Genomic DNA, 19101 nt, shown 5'->3' on the forward strand with positions numbered 1-19101 from the left:
TGGATTCCCTTAGTGCCATAGCCAAAGGCTCAATTGCCAATGCAAATAGCAAGGAGGATAGGGGGCACCCCTGCCTCGTCCCCCGGTACAGCCGAAAGTATTCCGACCTCCTCCGATTCGTGGCCGCACTTGCCACCGGGGCTTCATAAAGTAGCCTAACCCAACTAATGAACCCCTCCCCGAACCCAAACCTCCTCAACACTTCTCAGAGGTACCGCCACTACACCCCATCGAAGGCCTTCTCCGCGTCCATCGGCGCCACTATCTCCGCCTCCCCCTCCACTGTAGGCATCATGATTACGTTAAGGAGCCTCCGCACATTGGTATTCAGCTGCCTTCCCTTAACAAAACCCGTCTGGTCCTCGTGAATCACCCCCGGGACACAGTCCTCAATTCTGGTAGCCAACACCTTCGCTAACAGCTTCGCGTCCACATTGAGGAGAGAGATTGGCCTATATGACCCACACTGTAATGGATCCTTGTCCCGCTTCAAGATCAGTGCCCTGGACATCGTCGGGGGTAGGGCACCCCCTCCCTCGCCTCATTGAAAGGCCTCACTAATAGAGGGCCCAGCAGGTCCATGTACTTCCGGTAAAATTCCACCGGGAACCCATCTGGCCCCGGTGCCTTCCCCACCTGCATACTCCCCAGCTCCTTAGTCAGCTCCTCCAGCCCTACCAGTGCCCCAAGCCCAGCCACCTGCTCTTCCTCCACCCTCGGGAATCTCAATCGATCCAAAAATCGACGCACCCCCCCCTTCTCCGTCGGGGGCTCAGACCTACACAGCCCCTCATAGAAGTCTCTAAATACCCCATGTATTCCCACCGCACTCCGCACCGTGTTCCCACCTTTATCCCTAACTCCCCCAACCTCCCTCGCTGCCTCCCGCTTCCGAAGCTGGTGTGCCAACATCCGGCTAGCCTTCTCCCCGTACTCATACACCGCCACTTGCGCTTTCCACCACTGCACCTCTGCCTTCTTGGTTGTCAACAGGTCGAACTCGGCCTGGAGGCTTCGTCGCTCCTTGAGTAGTCCCTCTTCGGGGACCTCTGCATACCTCCTATCCACCCTTAAAATCTCCCCCACCAATCTCTCCCTTTCTCTCCTCTCCTTCTTCTCCTTGTGGGCCCTAGTGGAGATGAGCTCTCCCTTAATCACCGCCTTCAGCGCCTCCCAGGCCACCCCCACCTGCACCTCCCCATTATCGTTAGCCTCTAGATAGCTTTCAATGCACCCCTGGATCCGCCCGCTCACCTCCTCATCCGCCAGCAAGACCACATCCAGGCACCACAGCGGGCGCTGGTCCCTCTCCTCCCCTAGCTCTAGCTCCACCCAATGCGGGGCATGGTCTGAGATGGCTATGGCCGAATACTCCGTGCCCTCCACCCTCGGAATTAGCGCCCTGCTCAAAACGAAGAAGTCTATCCGGGAGGAGGCTTTATGGACGTGGGAAAAAAAAGAAAATTCCCCGGCCTGACAAACCTCCATGGGTCCACCCCTCCCATCTGGTCCATAAACCCCCTCAGCACCTTGGCCGCTGCCGGCATCCTACCCGTCCTGGATCTGGAGCGGTCCAATGCTGGATCCAGTACCGTGTTAATGTCGTCGTCCCCCCCCGCCCCATTATCAAGCTCCCTGCCTCCAGGTCCGGAATCCGGCCCAGCATGCGGCGCATAAATCCGGCATCGTCCCAATTCGGGGCATATACATTCACTGATACCACCCGCACCCCCTGCAGCTTACCGCTCACCATCACATACCTACCACCATTATCTGCCACGATGTTCAGCGCCTCAAACGACACCCGCTTCCCCACCAAAATCGCCACCCCTCGATTCTTTGCGTCCAATCCCTAGTGGGAAACCTGCCCTACCCACCCCTTTCTCAGCCTAACCTGATCTGCCACCCTCAAATGCGTTTCCTGGAGCATAACCACATCTGCCTTCAGTCCCTTCAGGTGCGCGAACACGGGCCCTCTTGACCGGCCCATTTAGGCCTCTCACATTCCAAGTTATCAGCCGGATCAGGGGGCTTCCCGCTCCCGCCCCCTGCCGATCAGACATCCCCTTTTCTAGACCAGCCACATGCCCGCCCCTCCCGCACTCTCAATTCCCCCCAGCGGGAGACCCCCGCCCGGACTCTCTCTCTGAGCTCCAGCTCACCTTTGGTCAATGCAGCAGCAACCCAGTTCCCCCCCCCCCCAGGCTAGGTCCCCCCCTAGCTGCGTTGCTCCCCCCATAGCACTCCCGTAAGTCAGCTGACTCCTGCTGAGCCCGGCCACTCCCGCCACTCCAGCGACCCCCCCAGTGTGGTAGTCTTCCCCCCCCCCCCCCACACCCCCCCGTCCATCAGCGGGCGCTCCTCTCCAACACCGCCCTTCCCCCCCGGCCCTGCCCCCTTCCTTCCCTCGCGCTTGAAACAGCCCGCGCTTTCCATCAGGCCGGCCCCGCTTTCTCTGGCGCAGCTCCTTTTTGCGGCCTAATCCCAGCTCCCCCACCTCGGGCCTCCCATCTCCCCTCCCCCCAATGGGGCCCCGTCCTTCCAACCACCGACGCCCACACTCTCACAAAACCCCCACTTCGAACCATTTCACCCTACCCCACTCTGCACCCAAGGAAGCAATACAGAACAGAATAGAACATTCCCCAAAGCACAGTAACCACAGTAGCCCCCCGCGACCTCCCCTCACAACCGACCCTCAGTCCGTGTCCACCTTTTCAGCCTGAATAAAGGTCCACTCCTCCTCCGGCATCTCAAAGTAATGGTGCCGGTCCTTAAACGTGACCCACAGTCGCGCCGGCTGCAGCATCCCAAATTTCGGCCCCTTCCGATACAGAACCGCCTTAGCCCGATTGTACCCGGCCCTCTTCTTGACCACCTCTTCGCTCCAGTCCTGGTATATACGGACCTCTGCATTCTCCCACCTGCTGCTCCACTCCATTTTTGCCCATCTTAGGACACACTCCCTGTCCATCAAGCGGTGGAACCGCACCAATACCACCCGCGGGTGCTCGTTAAGACTTGGTCCTCCTCGCCAGGACTCAGTGGGCCCCATCCAGCTCCAGGGGCCTCGGGAAGGCACCCGCGCCCATCAACGTGTTCAGCATCGTGACCACATATGCTCCAGCATCCGACCCCTCCACTCCCTCCGGGAGACCCAGAATCCGCAGATTCTTCCTCCTCGACCGATTCTCCAATGTCCTGCCATTTCTTATGCAGGGCCTCGTGCGCCTCCACCTTCACCGCCAGGCCCAATATCTGATCCTCATTCTCCGAGGCCTTCTGCCGCACCTCCCAGATTGCCGTCCCTTGGGCCTTCTGGGTCTCGACCAGCTTGTCAATCGAAGCCTTCATCGGCTCCAGCAGCTCTGCTTTCAATTCCATGAAGCAGCGCTTAAGAAACTCCTACTGCACTTCCGGGTGTGGTGATGACCAGCTAAGTCGCACGTTTTGGCAGCTCCCGCTGGAAGAGACTTTTGGGGTCTTGATAAGAGCCCCAACGGCAATTTTAAACGGCCAAAATCACTGTGCAGTGAAATAGAAGGGAATCCCCCCGGATACTGATGGAAAAAGGAGAGGATAGCAGCAGGATTGCAGTGGATCCTTCGGAGCAGCGGCAAGGAAGGGAAGCTCGAAGCAAGATGGCGTCGGAAGGTGGCCGTTCGATATGGGGCCCGGAGCAACAAGAGTTCCTGCGGCGCTGTGTGGAAGAGCTGAAGAAGGAGGTGTTGGCCCCGATGCTACAGGCGATTGAAGGGCTAAAGGAGGTGCAGAGGACCCAGGAGCTGGAGCTTCGGGTCGTGAAGGCAAAGGCTGCTGAAAATGAAGATGAAATTCAGGGCCTGGTGGTGAAGACAGAGACGCACGAGGCGCAGCACAAGAGGTGTGTGGAGAGGTTGGAAGCCCTGGAGAATAATTCGAGGAGGAAGAATCTAAGAGTCTTAGGTCTTCCCGAGGGCGCAGAGGGAGCGGACGTCAGGGCATATGTGAGCACGATGCTTCACTCGCTAATGGGATCGGAGGCCCCGACGGGCCCTTTGGAGGTGGAGGGAGCTTATCGAGTTATGGCGCGAAGACCAAGGGCAGGAGAAATACCTCGAGCTATAGTGGTGAGGTTTCACCGCTATAATGACAGAGAGATGGTCCTAAGATGGGCGAAGAAAACTCGGAGCTGCAGGTGGGAGAACGTGGTGATCCGCGTATACCAGGATTGGAGTGCGGAGGTGGCGAGAAGGAGGGCAAGTTTCAATCGGGCTAAGGCGGTGCTTCACAAAAAGAAGGTGAAATTTGGAATGCTGCAACCGGCGAGACTGTGGGTCACACACCAAGGGAAGCACCACTACTTTGAGACGGCAGAAGAGGCGTGGACATTCATAGTGGACGAGAAGCTGGAATAGTCTGGCGAGAGAAAGAGCTTCTGGGACAAAGTGGTGGGGTGACTATGTGGGACGAGGAAGAGGGGGGGGGGATGATTTTTCAATTGTTAACTCTTTAATCCTGTAAATTTTCTCTCTTCCCCTTGTTTGGGGGAGGGGAGGGGCGGAGTATGAGGACTGTGGGCGCCGGTGGGTAGGAAAGCGGGACTGAGTGGGAAACGCGGGCCTCGTTCCCGCGCTATGGTAATTATGGCGGGAACAGGGACGCAGGAAGGTGGGGGCCTCGCACAGTGAGAGGCCGAGGGCAAACGGGGAAGCCGAGGTCAGCCAGAGTTCGCTGACTTCTGGGAGCAGCATGGGGAGTGTAATTACACTAGAGGGGGATCTAGCGGAGGGGGGGGGGGGGTGGGGGGAAGGGAGATAACTGGGTTGCTGCTGCTAAGGGGAAGGGGGAGCTGTTATGGGGCGGGGTGGTCGAGGCGGGAGGGCACCGTCGGTGGGATATACAGGTACGTGGGAACCGGGTGAGGAGCTGGGGTAAAAAAGGGGATGGCTAGTCGACAAGGGGGGCGGGGTAAAGAGCCCCCCAACCCGGTTGATCACGTGGAACGTGAGAGGGCTGAATGGGCCGATTAAAAGGGAACTCGCACACCTCAAGAAATTAAAGGCAGATGTGGTTATGTTGCAGGAGACGCACCTGAAATTGACAGATCAGGTCAGACTACGTAAAGGATGGGTGGGACAGGTGTTTCATTCGGGTTTGGATGCGAAGAATAGGGGGTTGGCTATTTTATTGGGAAAACGGGTACTGTTTGAGGCAAAGACCATAGTGGCGGACAGTGGGGGTAGATACGTGATGGTGAGTGGCAGACTGCAAGGAGAGGCGGTGGTTCTGGTGAACGTGTACGCCCCGAACTGGGATGATGCAAACTTCATGAGGCGTATGTTGGGGCGTATCCCGGACCTGGAGGCGGGAAAGTTCGTAATGGGGGGAGATTTCAATACAGTGCTTGATCCAGGGCTGGACCGGTTGAAGTCCAGGACCGGGAGGAGGCCGGCAGCGGCCAAGGTGCTTAAGGACTTCATGGAGCAGATGGGAGGAGTAGACCCTTGGAGATTTATCAGACCTAGGAGTAAGGAGTTCTCATTCTTCTCCCATGTTCACAAGGTATATTCACGGATAGACTTTTTTGTCCTGGGAAGGGCACTGATTCCGAAGGTGACAGGGACGGAGTACACGGCCATAGCCATCTCGGACCACGCTCCACACTGGGTAGATCTGGAGGTAGGAGAGGAAAAGGAACAGCACCCACTCTGGAGAATGGATATGGGCCTGTTGGCGGATGAGGGGATATGTCTCAGGGTGAGGGGGTGTATCGAAAGGTACTTGGAGTTTAATGACAATGGAGAGGTTCAGGTGGGAGTGGTCTGGGAGGCGTTGAAGGCGGTGGTCAGAGGGGAACTGATATCCATAAGGGCACATAAAGGGAAGCAAGAGAGTAAAGAAAGGGAGCGATTGCTGAGAGAACTTCTGAGGGTGGACAGGCAATATGCAGAGGCACCGGAGGAGGGACTGTACAGGGAAAGACAAAGGTTACATGTGGAATTTGACCTGCTGACCACGGGTAAGGCAGAGGCACAGTGGAGGAGGGCACAGGGAGTGCAGTATGAGTATGGAGAGAAGGTGAGTCGGTTACTGACCCAACAATTGAGGAAGAGGGAGATAGGTGGGGTGAGGGATGAGGAGGGAGAGATGGAACGGGGAGCGGAGAGAGTGAATGGGGTGTTTAAGACATTCTATGAGCGGTTGCATAAGGCTCAGCCCCGGAAGGGAAGGAGGGAATGATGCATTTCCTGGATCAGCTGGAATTCCTGAAGGTGGAGGAGCAGGAGAGGGCGGGACTGGGAGCACAGATTGATGTGGAGGAGGTGGTAAAGGGGATTGGGAGCATGCAGGCGGGGAAGGCCCCGGGACCGGATGGGTTCCCGGTGGAATTTTATAGGAAATATATCGACCTATTGGCCCCGCTTTTGACGAGAACCTTTAATGAGGCCAGGGAAAGGGGGAAGTTGCGGTACTTGGGGATCCAGATAGCCAGGAGTTGGGGAACCTTACAGAGGCTTAATTTAACACGATTGATGGAACAGATGGAGGAGGATTTTAAGAGATGGGACATGGTGCCCCTGTCACTGGTGGGGAGGGTGCAGGCGGTCAAAATGGTAGTCCTCCCGAGATTCCTTTTTGTGTTTCAGTGCCTCCCGGTGATGGTCACGAAGGCTTTTTTCAAGAAGATCGAGAAAAGCGTTATGAGTTTTGTGTAGGCTGGGAAGACCCCGAGAGTGAGGAGGGGTTCTTGCAGCACAGCAGGGAGAGGGGGGGACTGGCACTACCGAGCTTAAGTGAGTACTATTGGGCCGCCAATGTTTCAATGGTGTGTAAGTGGATGGGAGAAGGGGAGTGAGTGGCGTGGAAGAGATTGGAGATGGCGTCCTGCAAAGGAACCAGCCTACAAGCACTGGTGACGGCACCGCTGCCGTTCTCCCCGAAGAAATACACCACAAGTCCAGTGGTGGTGGCAACACTGAAAATTTGGGGGCAGTGGAGACGGCATAGGGGAATGACGAGAGCCTCTGTGCGGTCCCCAATAAGAAACAATCATAGGTTTGTCCCGGGGAGAATAGATGGGGGATTTGGAGCATGGCAGAGAGCTGGGATTATGCAACTGAGGGATCTGTTCTTGGACGGGACGTTTGCGAGTCTGGGAGCGCTGACGGAAAAATATGGGTTGCCCCAAGGGAATGAATTTCGATACATGCAACTGAGGGCTTTTGCGAGGCAACAGGTGAGGGAATTCCCGCAGCTCCCGATGCAGGAGATTCAGGATAGAGTGATCTCAGGGACATGGGTGGGGGATGGTAGGGTGTCAGATATATACAGGGAAATGAGAGACGAGGGGGAGAACATTGTGGATGAGCTGAAGGGAAAATGGGAGGAAGAGCTGGGGGAAGAGATTGAAGAGGGGCTGTGGGCAGATGCCCTATGTAGGGTAAACTCTTCGTCCTCGTGCGCCAGGCTTAGCCTGATACAATTTAAGGTTTTGCACAGGGCACATATGACCGGAGCAAGGCTCAGTAAATTTTTCGGGGTAGAGGATAGGTGTGGGAGATGCTCGAGAAGCCCAGCAAACCACACCATGTTTTGGTCATGCCCGGCACTGCAGGGATTCTGGGTGGGGGTGGCGAAGGTGCTTTCAAAGGTGGTGGGGGTCCGGGTCGAGCCAGGCTGGGGGGCTGGCTATATTCGGGGTTGCAGAAGAGCCGGGAGTGCAGGAGGCGAGAGAGGCTGATGTTTTGGCCTTTGCGTCCGTAGTAGCCCGGCGAAGGATACTGCTTATGTGGAAGGAAGCCAAGCCTCCGGGCGTGGAGACCTGGATAAACGACATGGCTCAGGTGGGTCCTCAGGGGTGTTTTTGTAAAGATATTGGTACTTGGTTATGTATATTGAATTGCTGATTTTATTATTTGGGAGAGCTATTATTTTTGTTATGGCAGTTGCCATTTAGTTTATATATTATTTATTTATTTGTTAAAAATACGGTCACGGTTATTTATATTGTTTTGCTGTTGTAAAAAGGGGAAAAACCTTTGTACTGTTTTGTGTGGCCGAAAAAGTTGAATAAAATATATTTTTTTTTAAAAAGAAACTCCTGCTGCTCTTGCGCCCATGCTGCCTGGTCTCCATCCGCCGCCATCTTGGCTTTCCTCCCTCGCACTTTTCGCTGCACCAGAATTTATTTTTTCACCGCTCCACTCCTGGTCCAATCCATACAGTGCCAGGGAAATCGTACTGTCACCTTCCCACACTGGGAACCGTCGAACAAATGCCGCTGGGGCCCCTCAAAAGAGCCCAAAAGTCCGTTTCTGGCAGGAGCTGCCGAACGTCGCAGTTGCTAGCGAGCGCGATGAGTCTTTCCACTTGCTTGTGCAGCATTTCCCCGGAACGCTGCCGGCAGGTCGAGATCAAATGCCGGGCGTGTACCTCGTTTATTGTATTAACAAAGCGCTTCTCCAGGATTTCAACCGCTGCCTCGTATGTGGTGGCCTTTTCGATCGCGGAGGAGAGTCTGTGGCCCACCCGGGCATGTAGTAAGCTCAGCTTGAGGTCCGTCGACTGGAGAGTCTGGGGAGTTCAGGTAGGCCTCAAAACACCGAAGCCAGTATTTAAAAATTTCAGCGGCCTCCGGTGACCGAGCGTCCACATTGAGTTTCTCCGGCTTTAGACCGCTGTCCATCTTGAAGTAATCTGCTGATTAAATTGAGATACCCTCAATTACAACTCGAGAGAGGTGATTGGTAATACAAAGGCTTTAATTAGCAGAGAACCAGGCAGCTACCGAGAAGTGTGCTCACTGCCCACTGAACATTACCTTATATAGGGCTCCCTGGGGTGTGGAGCCGGAGGCGGAGTCCCCTAGGATTTCAAACCCGGTCTTAAAGAGATCATTACATTAAAGGTGCAGTAATCAATCATCACAGAAAGTTACTGGTTAATCTATCTTTAATGGCAGTGAAAGGTGTGGGACCAAGCTTATTGGGACAAAACTGGCTGAAAGAGATCCAGCTGGATTGGGTAAACATTTTCAAGCTGGAAAATGGTCGCCTGAGCGAACTCCTGTGCAGATACCCAGAGGTTTCCTGAGAAGGGCTCGAACAATATAGGGAGCAAAGGCGACATTGCATATAGATCCGGAGGCAGTCCCAAAATTCCACAAGGCCCGACCGATACCCTTTGCGTGAAGGTAGAAAGTCGATACGGAAATCAAAAGATGGGAGCATGAAGGAATAATAAAACCGGTCCAGTCTGCAGAATGGGCGGCATCCATAGTGTCTATCCTTAAGCCGGACAGCTCGGTCCACCTTTGTGGAGATTTCAAACAAAACAATTAATCGCTACTCACAACTGGAGAAATACCCAATTCCCCGGATTGAGGATTTGGATGTAAAGCTGGCTGGAGGACTCCTCTTCTCAAAGCTGGATATGAGCCACGCATATCGACAGCTGAAGCTGGACGAAGAGTCCCAAAAAGTCTCAACGATAAACACCCCGAAGGGCTTTTTTCAGTATACAAGATTGATTGATTACCCTTCAGGGTATCGTCGGCCTGTGTGATATTCCAGAGGACAATGGAGAATATATTACAAGGGTTACCACAGGTTGCCATTTACCTGCACAACGTCCTCATTATGGGAAATACAAAGGCCAAACCTGCAAAACCTGGAGAAACCATAAGGAGGTTTTCGGCAGCAGGCGTGAGCCTAAAGAGGGAGAAATGTGGGGCGGGATTCTTCCCTACCCGGCGGGGCGGGGTGTCGCAGCAGGATGGAGTGGCGTGAACCACTCCGGCGTCGTGCCGCCCCAAAGATGCGGAATCCTCCGCACCGTTAGGGGCTAGGCCCACCCCGGAGTGGTTGCCGCCCGCTGGCTGGCGTGGAAGGCCATTGGCGCCACCCCAGCCAGGACCGAAGGGACACCGCCAGCCGGCGCGTGTCCATGCATGTGCGGGAGCGTCAGCGGCTGCTGACGTCATCCCCGCGCATTCGCAGGGAGGGGGGTTTACCTACGCGTCGGCTATGGCGGAGGCTGATGGTCTGCGCGTAGGAAAAGAGTGCCCCCACAGCACAGGCCCGCCCGCAGATCGGTGGGCCCCGATTGCAGGCCAGGCCACCGTGTGGGCACCCCCCGGGGCCAGATCGCCCAGCGCCCCCCCCCGGGGACCCCGGAGCCCGCCCGCACCACCAGGTCCCGCCGGTAAGGCACCTGGTTCAATTTACGCTGGTGGGACTGGCATAGAAGCAGCGGGACTTCGGCCCTTCGCAGGCCGGAGAATCGGCAGGAGGGGCCCGCCGACCGGCGCAGCGCGATTCCCGCCCCCGCCGAATCTCCGACCCGGCACGGGGGGGGGGGGGGGGGGGGGGCGGAGAATCCCTCCCGTGTTTTTCTAGCATCTCAAGTAACTCATCTGGGGTACAAGATTAACAAGTCAGGGCTACACCCTTTGGAAGATCGGGTGAAGATGAGTATAGGGGATGTTTAGCACAGGGCTACATCGCTGGCTTTGAAAGCAGACCAAGGCAGGCCAGCAGCACGGTTGAACTCCCGTACCAGCCTCCCCGAACAGGCGCTGGAATGTGACGACTAGGGGCTTTTCACAGTAACTTCATTTGAAGCCTACTTGTGGCAATAAGCGATTTTCATTTCATTCATTTCATTTCAAAGATGCTCCGGCCCCCACCACAATCCAGGAGTTTAGATCTTTTTTAGGACTGGTGACGTACTACGGAAAGTTCATACAAAACAGCGCTTCCATCCTGGACCCCCTGCACCAATTACTAAAAAAGGGGCAAGCCTGGGACTGGTCCGCTTGTCAAGACAGGGCTTCCAAGAAGATCAAACAACAGCTCTCCTCAGAAAACGTCTTGACACACTACAACCCCAGGATAGAGTTGGTGCTGGCTTGCGATGTGTCTCCACAAGGCGTTGGTGCAGTTCTGGCCCACAGGGATAAACGGACAGGAACAGCCAATAGCATTTGCTTCCAGGACATTATCAACAAGTAGGCCCAAATTGAAAAAGAAGGACTGGCTGTGATCATCGCGGTTAAGAAATTTCACCAGTACTTGTGTGGGCAGAAATTCACGATAATCACAGACCACAAGCCATTGCTGGGCTTGCTGAAAGAAGAAAACGGTGCCGCCCGGATCCAACGCTGGGCCCTACTGACAGCGTACCAATATCAACTGGAGCATCGGCCGGGAACCCGGGTGGCAAAGCACTAAGCAGGCTGCCATTACCGGACGCCCCGCATTTGATACCCAGAATAGAAGAAACAGTGATGACACTACATTTCCTGGACATCTTCCAGTGGCCGCACAAAACATTTGTTTGTGGACACAACGGGACCTGGTTTTAATAAAAAATAAAACTCATGGTGCTAACCGGGGAGATGGAAAGACCGGTCCAGCTGGAATGCCACCCTTACTGGAGCAGAAGAGAGCAAATCGCTGGAAGGCGGGAGGCTGCTCTGGGGAGCTTGAGTAATTGTTCCAAGTCAAGTCGAGCCAAACTGGCTGAACTACATCATGGGCTCTCTGGAGTCTCTCAAATGAAGATGCTGGCCAGGATCTATGACTGGTGGCCAGGCCTGGACACAAATATAGTGGCATTGGTAGGTTGGTGTCAAGAATGCCAACAAAGACAGAAGGTGCCACCTGCCGCCCTGCTATAGCCATGGCAGTGGCCGGGTAAACCATGGTCGCGACTTCATGTCGATTTTGCAGGCCCGTTTATGAGTTCATGGGATAATGTTTTTTGTGATAGACGGCCATTCCAAATTGCTGGATGTCTCCAAAATGAACTCTGCAAATACAACGGCAACCGCAACCATCAAAAAACTTCAAACCTCGTTTGCAACACATGATATCCTGGAGGTGTTAGTTTCAGACAATGGGTCGGTTTTACTTTCAGACAATGGATCGGTTTTCACCAGCCAGGAGTTCACAAAATTCATGAAGTCAAATGGTATTCGGCACAATGTCAGCTCCATACCATCCGGCATCAAATGGATTGGCCTAGAGAGCCTTCCAGACCCTAAAGGTCGGGTTGAAAATCAGTCAGCAGCATCAGTAGACATTAAACTGTCGCGCTGGCTATTTGACTATAGGACAACGCCACAACGGGAATAGCACTGGCGGAGCTACCCATGGGCAGATGGCTCCGAACCAGCTGAGCCTATTATTCCCAAATTTAGGTGGAAGAGTAGAAAAACACCAAGAGGCCCAATGCAGGGGCCACGACAACACTCGCCGAGAAAGGCAGTTCAACATGGGTGAAAATGTATGGGTCAGAAATTATGCGAATGGCCCCACATGGGTAGCAGGAACAGTCAAGGCCAGGACAGGACCTGTGTCATATCAGATATGTGTGGGAGAACATGTCGTAAGCACCTGGACCAGGTGCAGGCCTCAGATTTGTTTCCTCCCCTGGAGCTGACTCAGACCAGCATACCGAGGACCATGGAGAGTCTTCCCCGGCAAACTGTTCATGTCCCTCCAGCACCACTGCCCCTGCCGCCGGAGGAAGGGGGCAAACTGCCCTTCGGTCGTCCTCATCGAAAAATACGGGTGCCTAACCGTTATAACCGCCCTACGTCTGAGGCCGAAGTGGAGGATCCGGATCGGCAAACTATTCACGCCCCTCCAGCACCACTGATTAGGATATCAGACTCTGATATGGACACCATGGATGACGCCGTGGTTGTCCCCCTGGGCACCCGGAGGAAGGGGGTGAACTGCCCTTCGGTCACTCTCATTGGAAAAGATGGGCGCCGAGCCATTAAAGCCCCCCTCCCCCACGTCGGAGGCCGAAGTGGGGGATCCGGACCTGGTGCAGAATGAAGCAGGAGTCGCTAGGACCACGGGGGCTCCTTGGACTTTGTGGGGGAGGGGTGTAATGACCTAGGCTTGGCCTTTGAGATTGGCCAATTGGAATAAGAGTTCCCTGATTAATGACCCAATCAGGGAATCCCTTTCTCTGTATATAACGGAGTGTCAGATTCTGCACTCCCACTGTAGACAGCAAGCTGAATGCACCTGGTTGTTCAGCTGTTGGTTTTGTAAATAAAAGGAATTCTGGTGAAGGGACTTCTGCCTTCGTGAATTTATTACACACTCACCCCCACACACTCACTCAGTCTCTCGCACTCCCATCCCTACACACTCATCCCCACACACTCACTCAGTGTCACACACTTCGCCCCCCTCCCCCGCACATTCACTCAGTGTCTCTCGCACTCACATGCCCACACACTCAGTCTGTCGCATTCACCCCACACATTTGCTTAGTCTCACATACACCCCCTCACTCACTCAGTTTCTCGCACAATCTCTCACCCTCACTCACAGCCTCACATAGCCCACTTTTTATTAAAAATAAATTTAGCGTACCCAATTATTTTTGTCCAATTAAGGGGCAATTTAGCGTGGCCAATCCATCTACCCTGCACATCTTTGGGGTTCTAGGGGCGAAACCCACGCAAACACAGGGAGAATGTGTTTGCAAACTCCACAGTGTCCCAGAGTCGGGATCGAACCTGGGACCTCACACTCACCCCCACACACTCGCTCAGTTTCTCACGCGCACGCGCGCGCACACATACACTTCACTCGGTCTCTCGCAGTGTATGACACAGCACCATAAAGACTTCCCTGCTGAAGTGTCAAAAGGCCTCTTCAGACATGACCAATAATCATGTTTGGTTGAATTACATATTTCCTGAGCTACCCATGAGTAGGGTACCCATGTAGGCCAAGCATGTCAGCTTGCCAACTCAGATTTGATATTTTCCTTGATGTTTTATCACATGGCCCTGAACTCCCACTTCACACCCTTTTTTTAATGGCCTGTTGTCCCTTCTCTGATACTTTTTTACAACCAATACATTAAAGTGTTCAGTGGGTGGCATGGTGGCACAGTGGTTAGCACTGCTTGCCTCACAGCACCAGGTACCCTGGTTCAATTCCGGCCTTGGGTAACATTCTGTGTGGAGTTTCCACTTTCTCTCTGTGTCTGCGTGGGTTTCCTCCGGGTGCTCCGGTTTCCTCCCACAGTCCAAAGATGTGCAGGTTAGGTGGATTGGCCATGGTAAAATTGTCCCTTAGTGCTCAAAGCTTAGTGGGGTTACGAGTTTCCGGAGGAGTGGGCCTAGGCAGGGTGCTCTTTCAGAGGGTCAGTGCAGACTCTAGGCTGAATGATCTCCTTCTGCGTTTTAGGGTTCTATATTCAATAGCAAAAATAAATATGATTATTTAATGCACCAATCATTTCCTTCCCAGGTTGCAATATTTATCGTTAATTCCATTCAACTCCAATACAATTCTGGAGGATTTAAAGTGACACTGGCAAGTTTCGGAGCTATCGCGAAAGGAGTATTGAATGAAAGAACATCAGCAAGGTGAACGAGCAAATCGGGAATAAACTTGGTGGAGTGTGGTGCTGAATTGTACTTTAATAGCCAGAACAGCAACAGCACAAAGTTCGGTTTGGAAATCCTGAAACACTATTCTAAGTGGCGCAGTTTATGATCAACTATTCCAAAATCTTCCCAGCAGCCATTTTAATAAGACACTTGGTGAACTAAGAGACCATGGAGATTATGTTGTGGGACTTGGTTCCATTCATTTAATTTAATTGAGGAATTAACGAGACCAGTTAGCACATGCCGTGCTGGCTCAAAAGCTTTACACGGTATTTTTACTATGGTGTAGGGAAGTTAACATCAAATGTGCTGAAGTTGACCAATGCAAATCCATGTCCTCATTGCTGCAGCAAAGGGCCACACTATCTAGCTCAATGTGGAGAATTCAACACTATTGTTCCATTTAATCTGTGCTTTTATATTAATTTAGAATAAAATGCAAAAGTGCAATTAGTTTCATACAAAGAACAAAGATTTAAAAAGTACAACACAGGAACAGGCCCTTGGGCCCTCCAAGCCCGTGCCGACCATGCTGCCCGACTAAACTACAATCTTCTACACTTCCTGGGTCCGTATCCCTCTATTCCCATCCTATTCATGTATTTGTCAAGATGCCCCTTAAATGTCACTATCGTCCCTGCTTCCACCACCTCCTCCAGTAGCGAGTTCCAGGCACCCACTACCCTCTGTGTAAAAAAACTTGCCTCGTACATCTCCTCTAAATCTTGCCCCTCGCACCTTAAACCTATGCCCCCAAGTAATTGACCCCTCTACCCTGGGGAAAAGCCTCTGACTATCCACTCTGTTTATGCCCCTCATAATTTTGTAGACCTCTATCAGGTCGCCCCTCAACCTCCATCGTTCCAGTGAGAACAAACCGAGTTTATTCAACCGCTCCTCATAGCTAATGCCCTCCATACCAGGCAACATCCTGGTAAATCTCTTCTGCACCCTCTCTAAAGCCTCCACATCCTTCTGGTGGTGTGGCGACCAGAATTGAACACTATACTCCAAGTGTGGCCTAACTAAGATTCTATACAGCTGCAACATGACTTGCCAATTCTTATACTCAATGCCCCGGCCAATGAAGGCAAGCATGCCGTATGCCTTCTTGACTACCTTCTCCACCTGTGTTGCCCCTTTCAGTGACCTGTGGACCTGTACACCTAGATCTCTCTGACTTTCAATACACTTGAGGGTTCTACCATTCACTGTATATTCCCTACCTCACATTACCTCACATTTGTCCGGATTAAACTCCATCTGCCATCTCTCCGCCCAAGTCTCCAAATGATCTAAATCCTGCTGTATCCTCTGACAGTCCTCATTGCTATCCGCAATTCCACCAATCTTTGTGTCGTCTGCAAACTTACTAATCAGACCAGTTACATTTTCCTCCAAATCATTTATATATACTACGAACAGCAAAGGTCCCAGCACTGATCCCTGCGGAACACCACTAGTCACAGCCCTCCAATTAGAAAAGCAGCCTTCCATTGCTACTCTCTGCCTTCTATGACCTAGCCATTTCTGTACCCACCTTGCCAACTCACCCCTGATCCCATGTGACTTCACCTTTTGTACCAGTCTACCATGAAGGTCCTTGTCAAAGGCCTTACTGAAGTCCATATAGACAACATCCACTGCCCTACCTGCATCAATCATCTTTGTGACCTCTTCGAAAAACTCTATCACATTAGTGAGACACGACCTCCCCTTCACAAAACCATGCTGCCTCTCACTAATACGTCCATTTGCTTCCAAATGGGAGTAGATCCTGTCTCGAAGAATTCTCTCCAGTAATTTCCCTACCACTGATGTAAGGCTCACTGGCCTTTAGCTCCCTGGATTATCCTTGCTACCCTTCTTAAACAAAGGAACAACGTTGGCTATTCTCCAGTCCTCCAGGACATCACCTGAAGACAGTGAGGATCCAAAGATTTCTGTCAAGGCCTCAGCAATTTTCTCTCTAGCCTCCTTCAGTATTCTGGGGTAGATCCCATCAGGCCCTGGGGACTTATCTACCTTAATATTTTTCAAGACGCCCAACACCTCGTCTTTTTGGATCTCAATGTGACCCAGGCTACCTACACACCCTTCTCCAGATTCAACACCCACCAATTCCTTCTCTTTGGTGAATACTGATGCAAAGTATTCATTTAGTACCTCACCCATTTCCTCTGGCTCCACACATAGATTCCCTTGCCTATCCTTCAGTGGGCCAACTCTTTCCCTGGCTCCCCTCTTGCTTTTTATATATGTGTAAAAAGCCTTGGGCTTTTCCTTAACCCTATTTGCCAATGACTTTTCGTGACCCCTTCTCGCCCTCCTGACTCCTTGCTTAAGTTCCTTCCTACTTTCCTTATATTCCACACAGGCTTCGTCTGTTCCCAGCCTTCTAGCCCTGACAAATGCCTCCTTTTTCTTTTTGACGAGGCCTACAATATCTCTCGTTATCTAAGGTTCCCGAAATTTGCCGTATTTATCCTTCTTCCACACAGGAACATGCCGGTCCTGAATTCCTTTCAACTGACACTTGAAAGCCTCCCACATGTCAGATGTTGATTTCAAGCCTGATTTGTAGAAATTTATACTTTGGAAAATGACATGTAAGCGACACTTCCCTAATACCTGACTGATTAACGTCACCATGCAAAGTTGTGCAAATCCAATTGATGAGTCACATTCTTTTCACGGTAAAACCTGATGTTCTAATCGCAAAGAGAAACGACTTTTGAAGAAACTTTGAGAGAAAAAGAAATATTGCACATATTGTAATTTTTGCTTGCAAAATGATTGAAGTCTAATGCTTTTCACATCTCCACTTGCTCCCTCAACTCCTCCATGACCCCGTGAAGTTAATCTTAGCCACAAGACTGACTTCTTCCTCTTCAATCCTAGTCCCACTAAAGTCATGGTCATCCAACATTCCTCCTTTAACCCCCATTTTGGTTGACATTTGAACATAGTCCCTTCTCTTCCGGCACTGATTCCTTCTCCTTAAAAATTAATATCCCACTATGTTCAAAAACGTGAGCATAATTGAAATATTTGAATTCCAAAGTAATGCTACCACACACGCAACATTGTGATATGAAATGTAAAGGAAATATTCCATGACTATCTAATTCTCAGTCTTGTGTATCACACAGCATAAAACCCTGTCCTCCATCAGGCCATACAGGACTTGGTGAACAAGATAAAGTTCAAAACATTTTCTTCACGCTAATTGCAGTGAAGCAAGAGTGTTACACATTTCAAGATTTCTGTAATCTGTGTATTCTTCGAATCCAATGATTTAAAGTATTGTGAAGCAAGCTCGGTATTCATGCCAAAATTTCATTATTTGAATCCCAAAGTATGGCGAAATTTTCCATAATGCTTTCTCATAACATGTAAAGTAAAACAAAATAAAGTTGTGAAGACACCAATTGCTGCAAGGTAGGAATCTTATGCAATTAAAGTTTTATGTAACCGGAGTTTCTTCATAACCTGTGCTTTTAAAACATTGTGCAGAAGCCCAGAAATTGTGTCACTGTTAAGGTTAAACTGATAACAAATATTCTGTAAATGGGCACTAATGTCCGCAGTAAAGTATACCCATTACAAAGAAGCTATCTTGAGGGGTTTTTTGTGCAACTACTAACATACTCGAGACATTTACCAGCCCATTAATTTCAGCAAACTAACAAATTAGGTAGGAATGAGTTTCACACTTCATTCATTTAATACATCAATACATCTGTAGGGTCAGCTGACTGAACGTCAGAAATTTAATTTAAAATGGGCTACTTTTTATTTTATTTTCAAATGCCAGGTTTTTTGTATTGGGGAAGCATACAGTATAGCTTTGGTTGTATGCAAGACGTACCATTCAGTTCCACTGGTGCACAATACAGTGGGCATTGCCGCCTAGTAATGATAATGGAAATATGCCTCGTTGGGCTAACAGGAACACACAACCTGCCTCCAAATGTTGCCCAGGAACTCTTCAATACTCTCTCACACCACAAGCAACATTTGCATCGATGTCTTAGAATCAGTACAGCCCCACTCCAAGTACCCGCCACAACTTTCACTCTCCCAATGTGTTGTTCCCAAAGTCTGCAACCTACCTCCAAGACTTTGGAAACCAAGACAGATCCTCCCCAATATTGCTACATAATCCTACTTCACTGCTCCTGTTTCCCAAACCTCATGTCCTCCGATTGCTGTCACATTACTGGACCACTCTCCCGGTTTGGTTAAACCATACCCCTCCTCCCTTCCCACAACATCTCTCTCCTATCTGCAATGGGGAATATCTTCCTTACCAGCTTCCTTCAGATCCTGGTCTTTAAAAAGAGTAAAATTGATTAAATATCTAAACTAACACATTGGGTGGATTTCTCCCAAAGAAAAACAAATTGTCAGGCTCCGTCATAAAACGGACGTATTTCTCCCAGAGAAACAGGCAGGTTGCCTGACAAGACCTTCCCATACTTTGCCATTTTTTTGAATGGGGGTGTTTAGCGCCGACATCCTGAGGGGCAGCACCCCGCGATCTCAAAATAAGGTAAAAGACCCCCTCTCCTCCACCATGGATATCTGGACCCACATCAATGATTGCTGGTATCAACCCCATTCCCCACCCCTTCCCCAAGGATCCCTGGCATAAATCACTCACTTCCCACTCCTCCCCCCAAGTATTG

The 19101-nt window shown here is 51.4% G+C and overlaps 1 long non-coding RNA gene across 1 annotated transcript in view; it reads left to right on the top strand.

Annotated features, from left to right (window-relative positions):
- The window catches only part of LOC140389665 (uncharacterized), a 141839-nt gene extending 123835 nt beyond the window's left edge, over positions 1–18004 (top strand). Inside the window, exon 3 of the long non-coding RNA XR_011934444.1 lies at positions 14268–18004. This is a non-coding gene — a long non-coding RNA (uncharacterized lncRNA). The remainder of the gene's footprint in view (positions 1–14267) is intronic.
- The last annotated feature ends 1097 nt before the right edge of the window (positions 18005–19101 follow it).

Source organism: Scyliorhinus torazame, chromosome 2 (assembly GCF_047496885.1).
Source record: "Scyliorhinus torazame isolate Kashiwa2021f chromosome 2, sScyTor2.1, whole genome shotgun sequence".
In the NCBI taxonomy this organism is placed as follows: domain Eukaryota; kingdom Metazoa; phylum Chordata; class Chondrichthyes; order Carcharhiniformes; family Scyliorhinidae; genus Scyliorhinus; species Scyliorhinus torazame.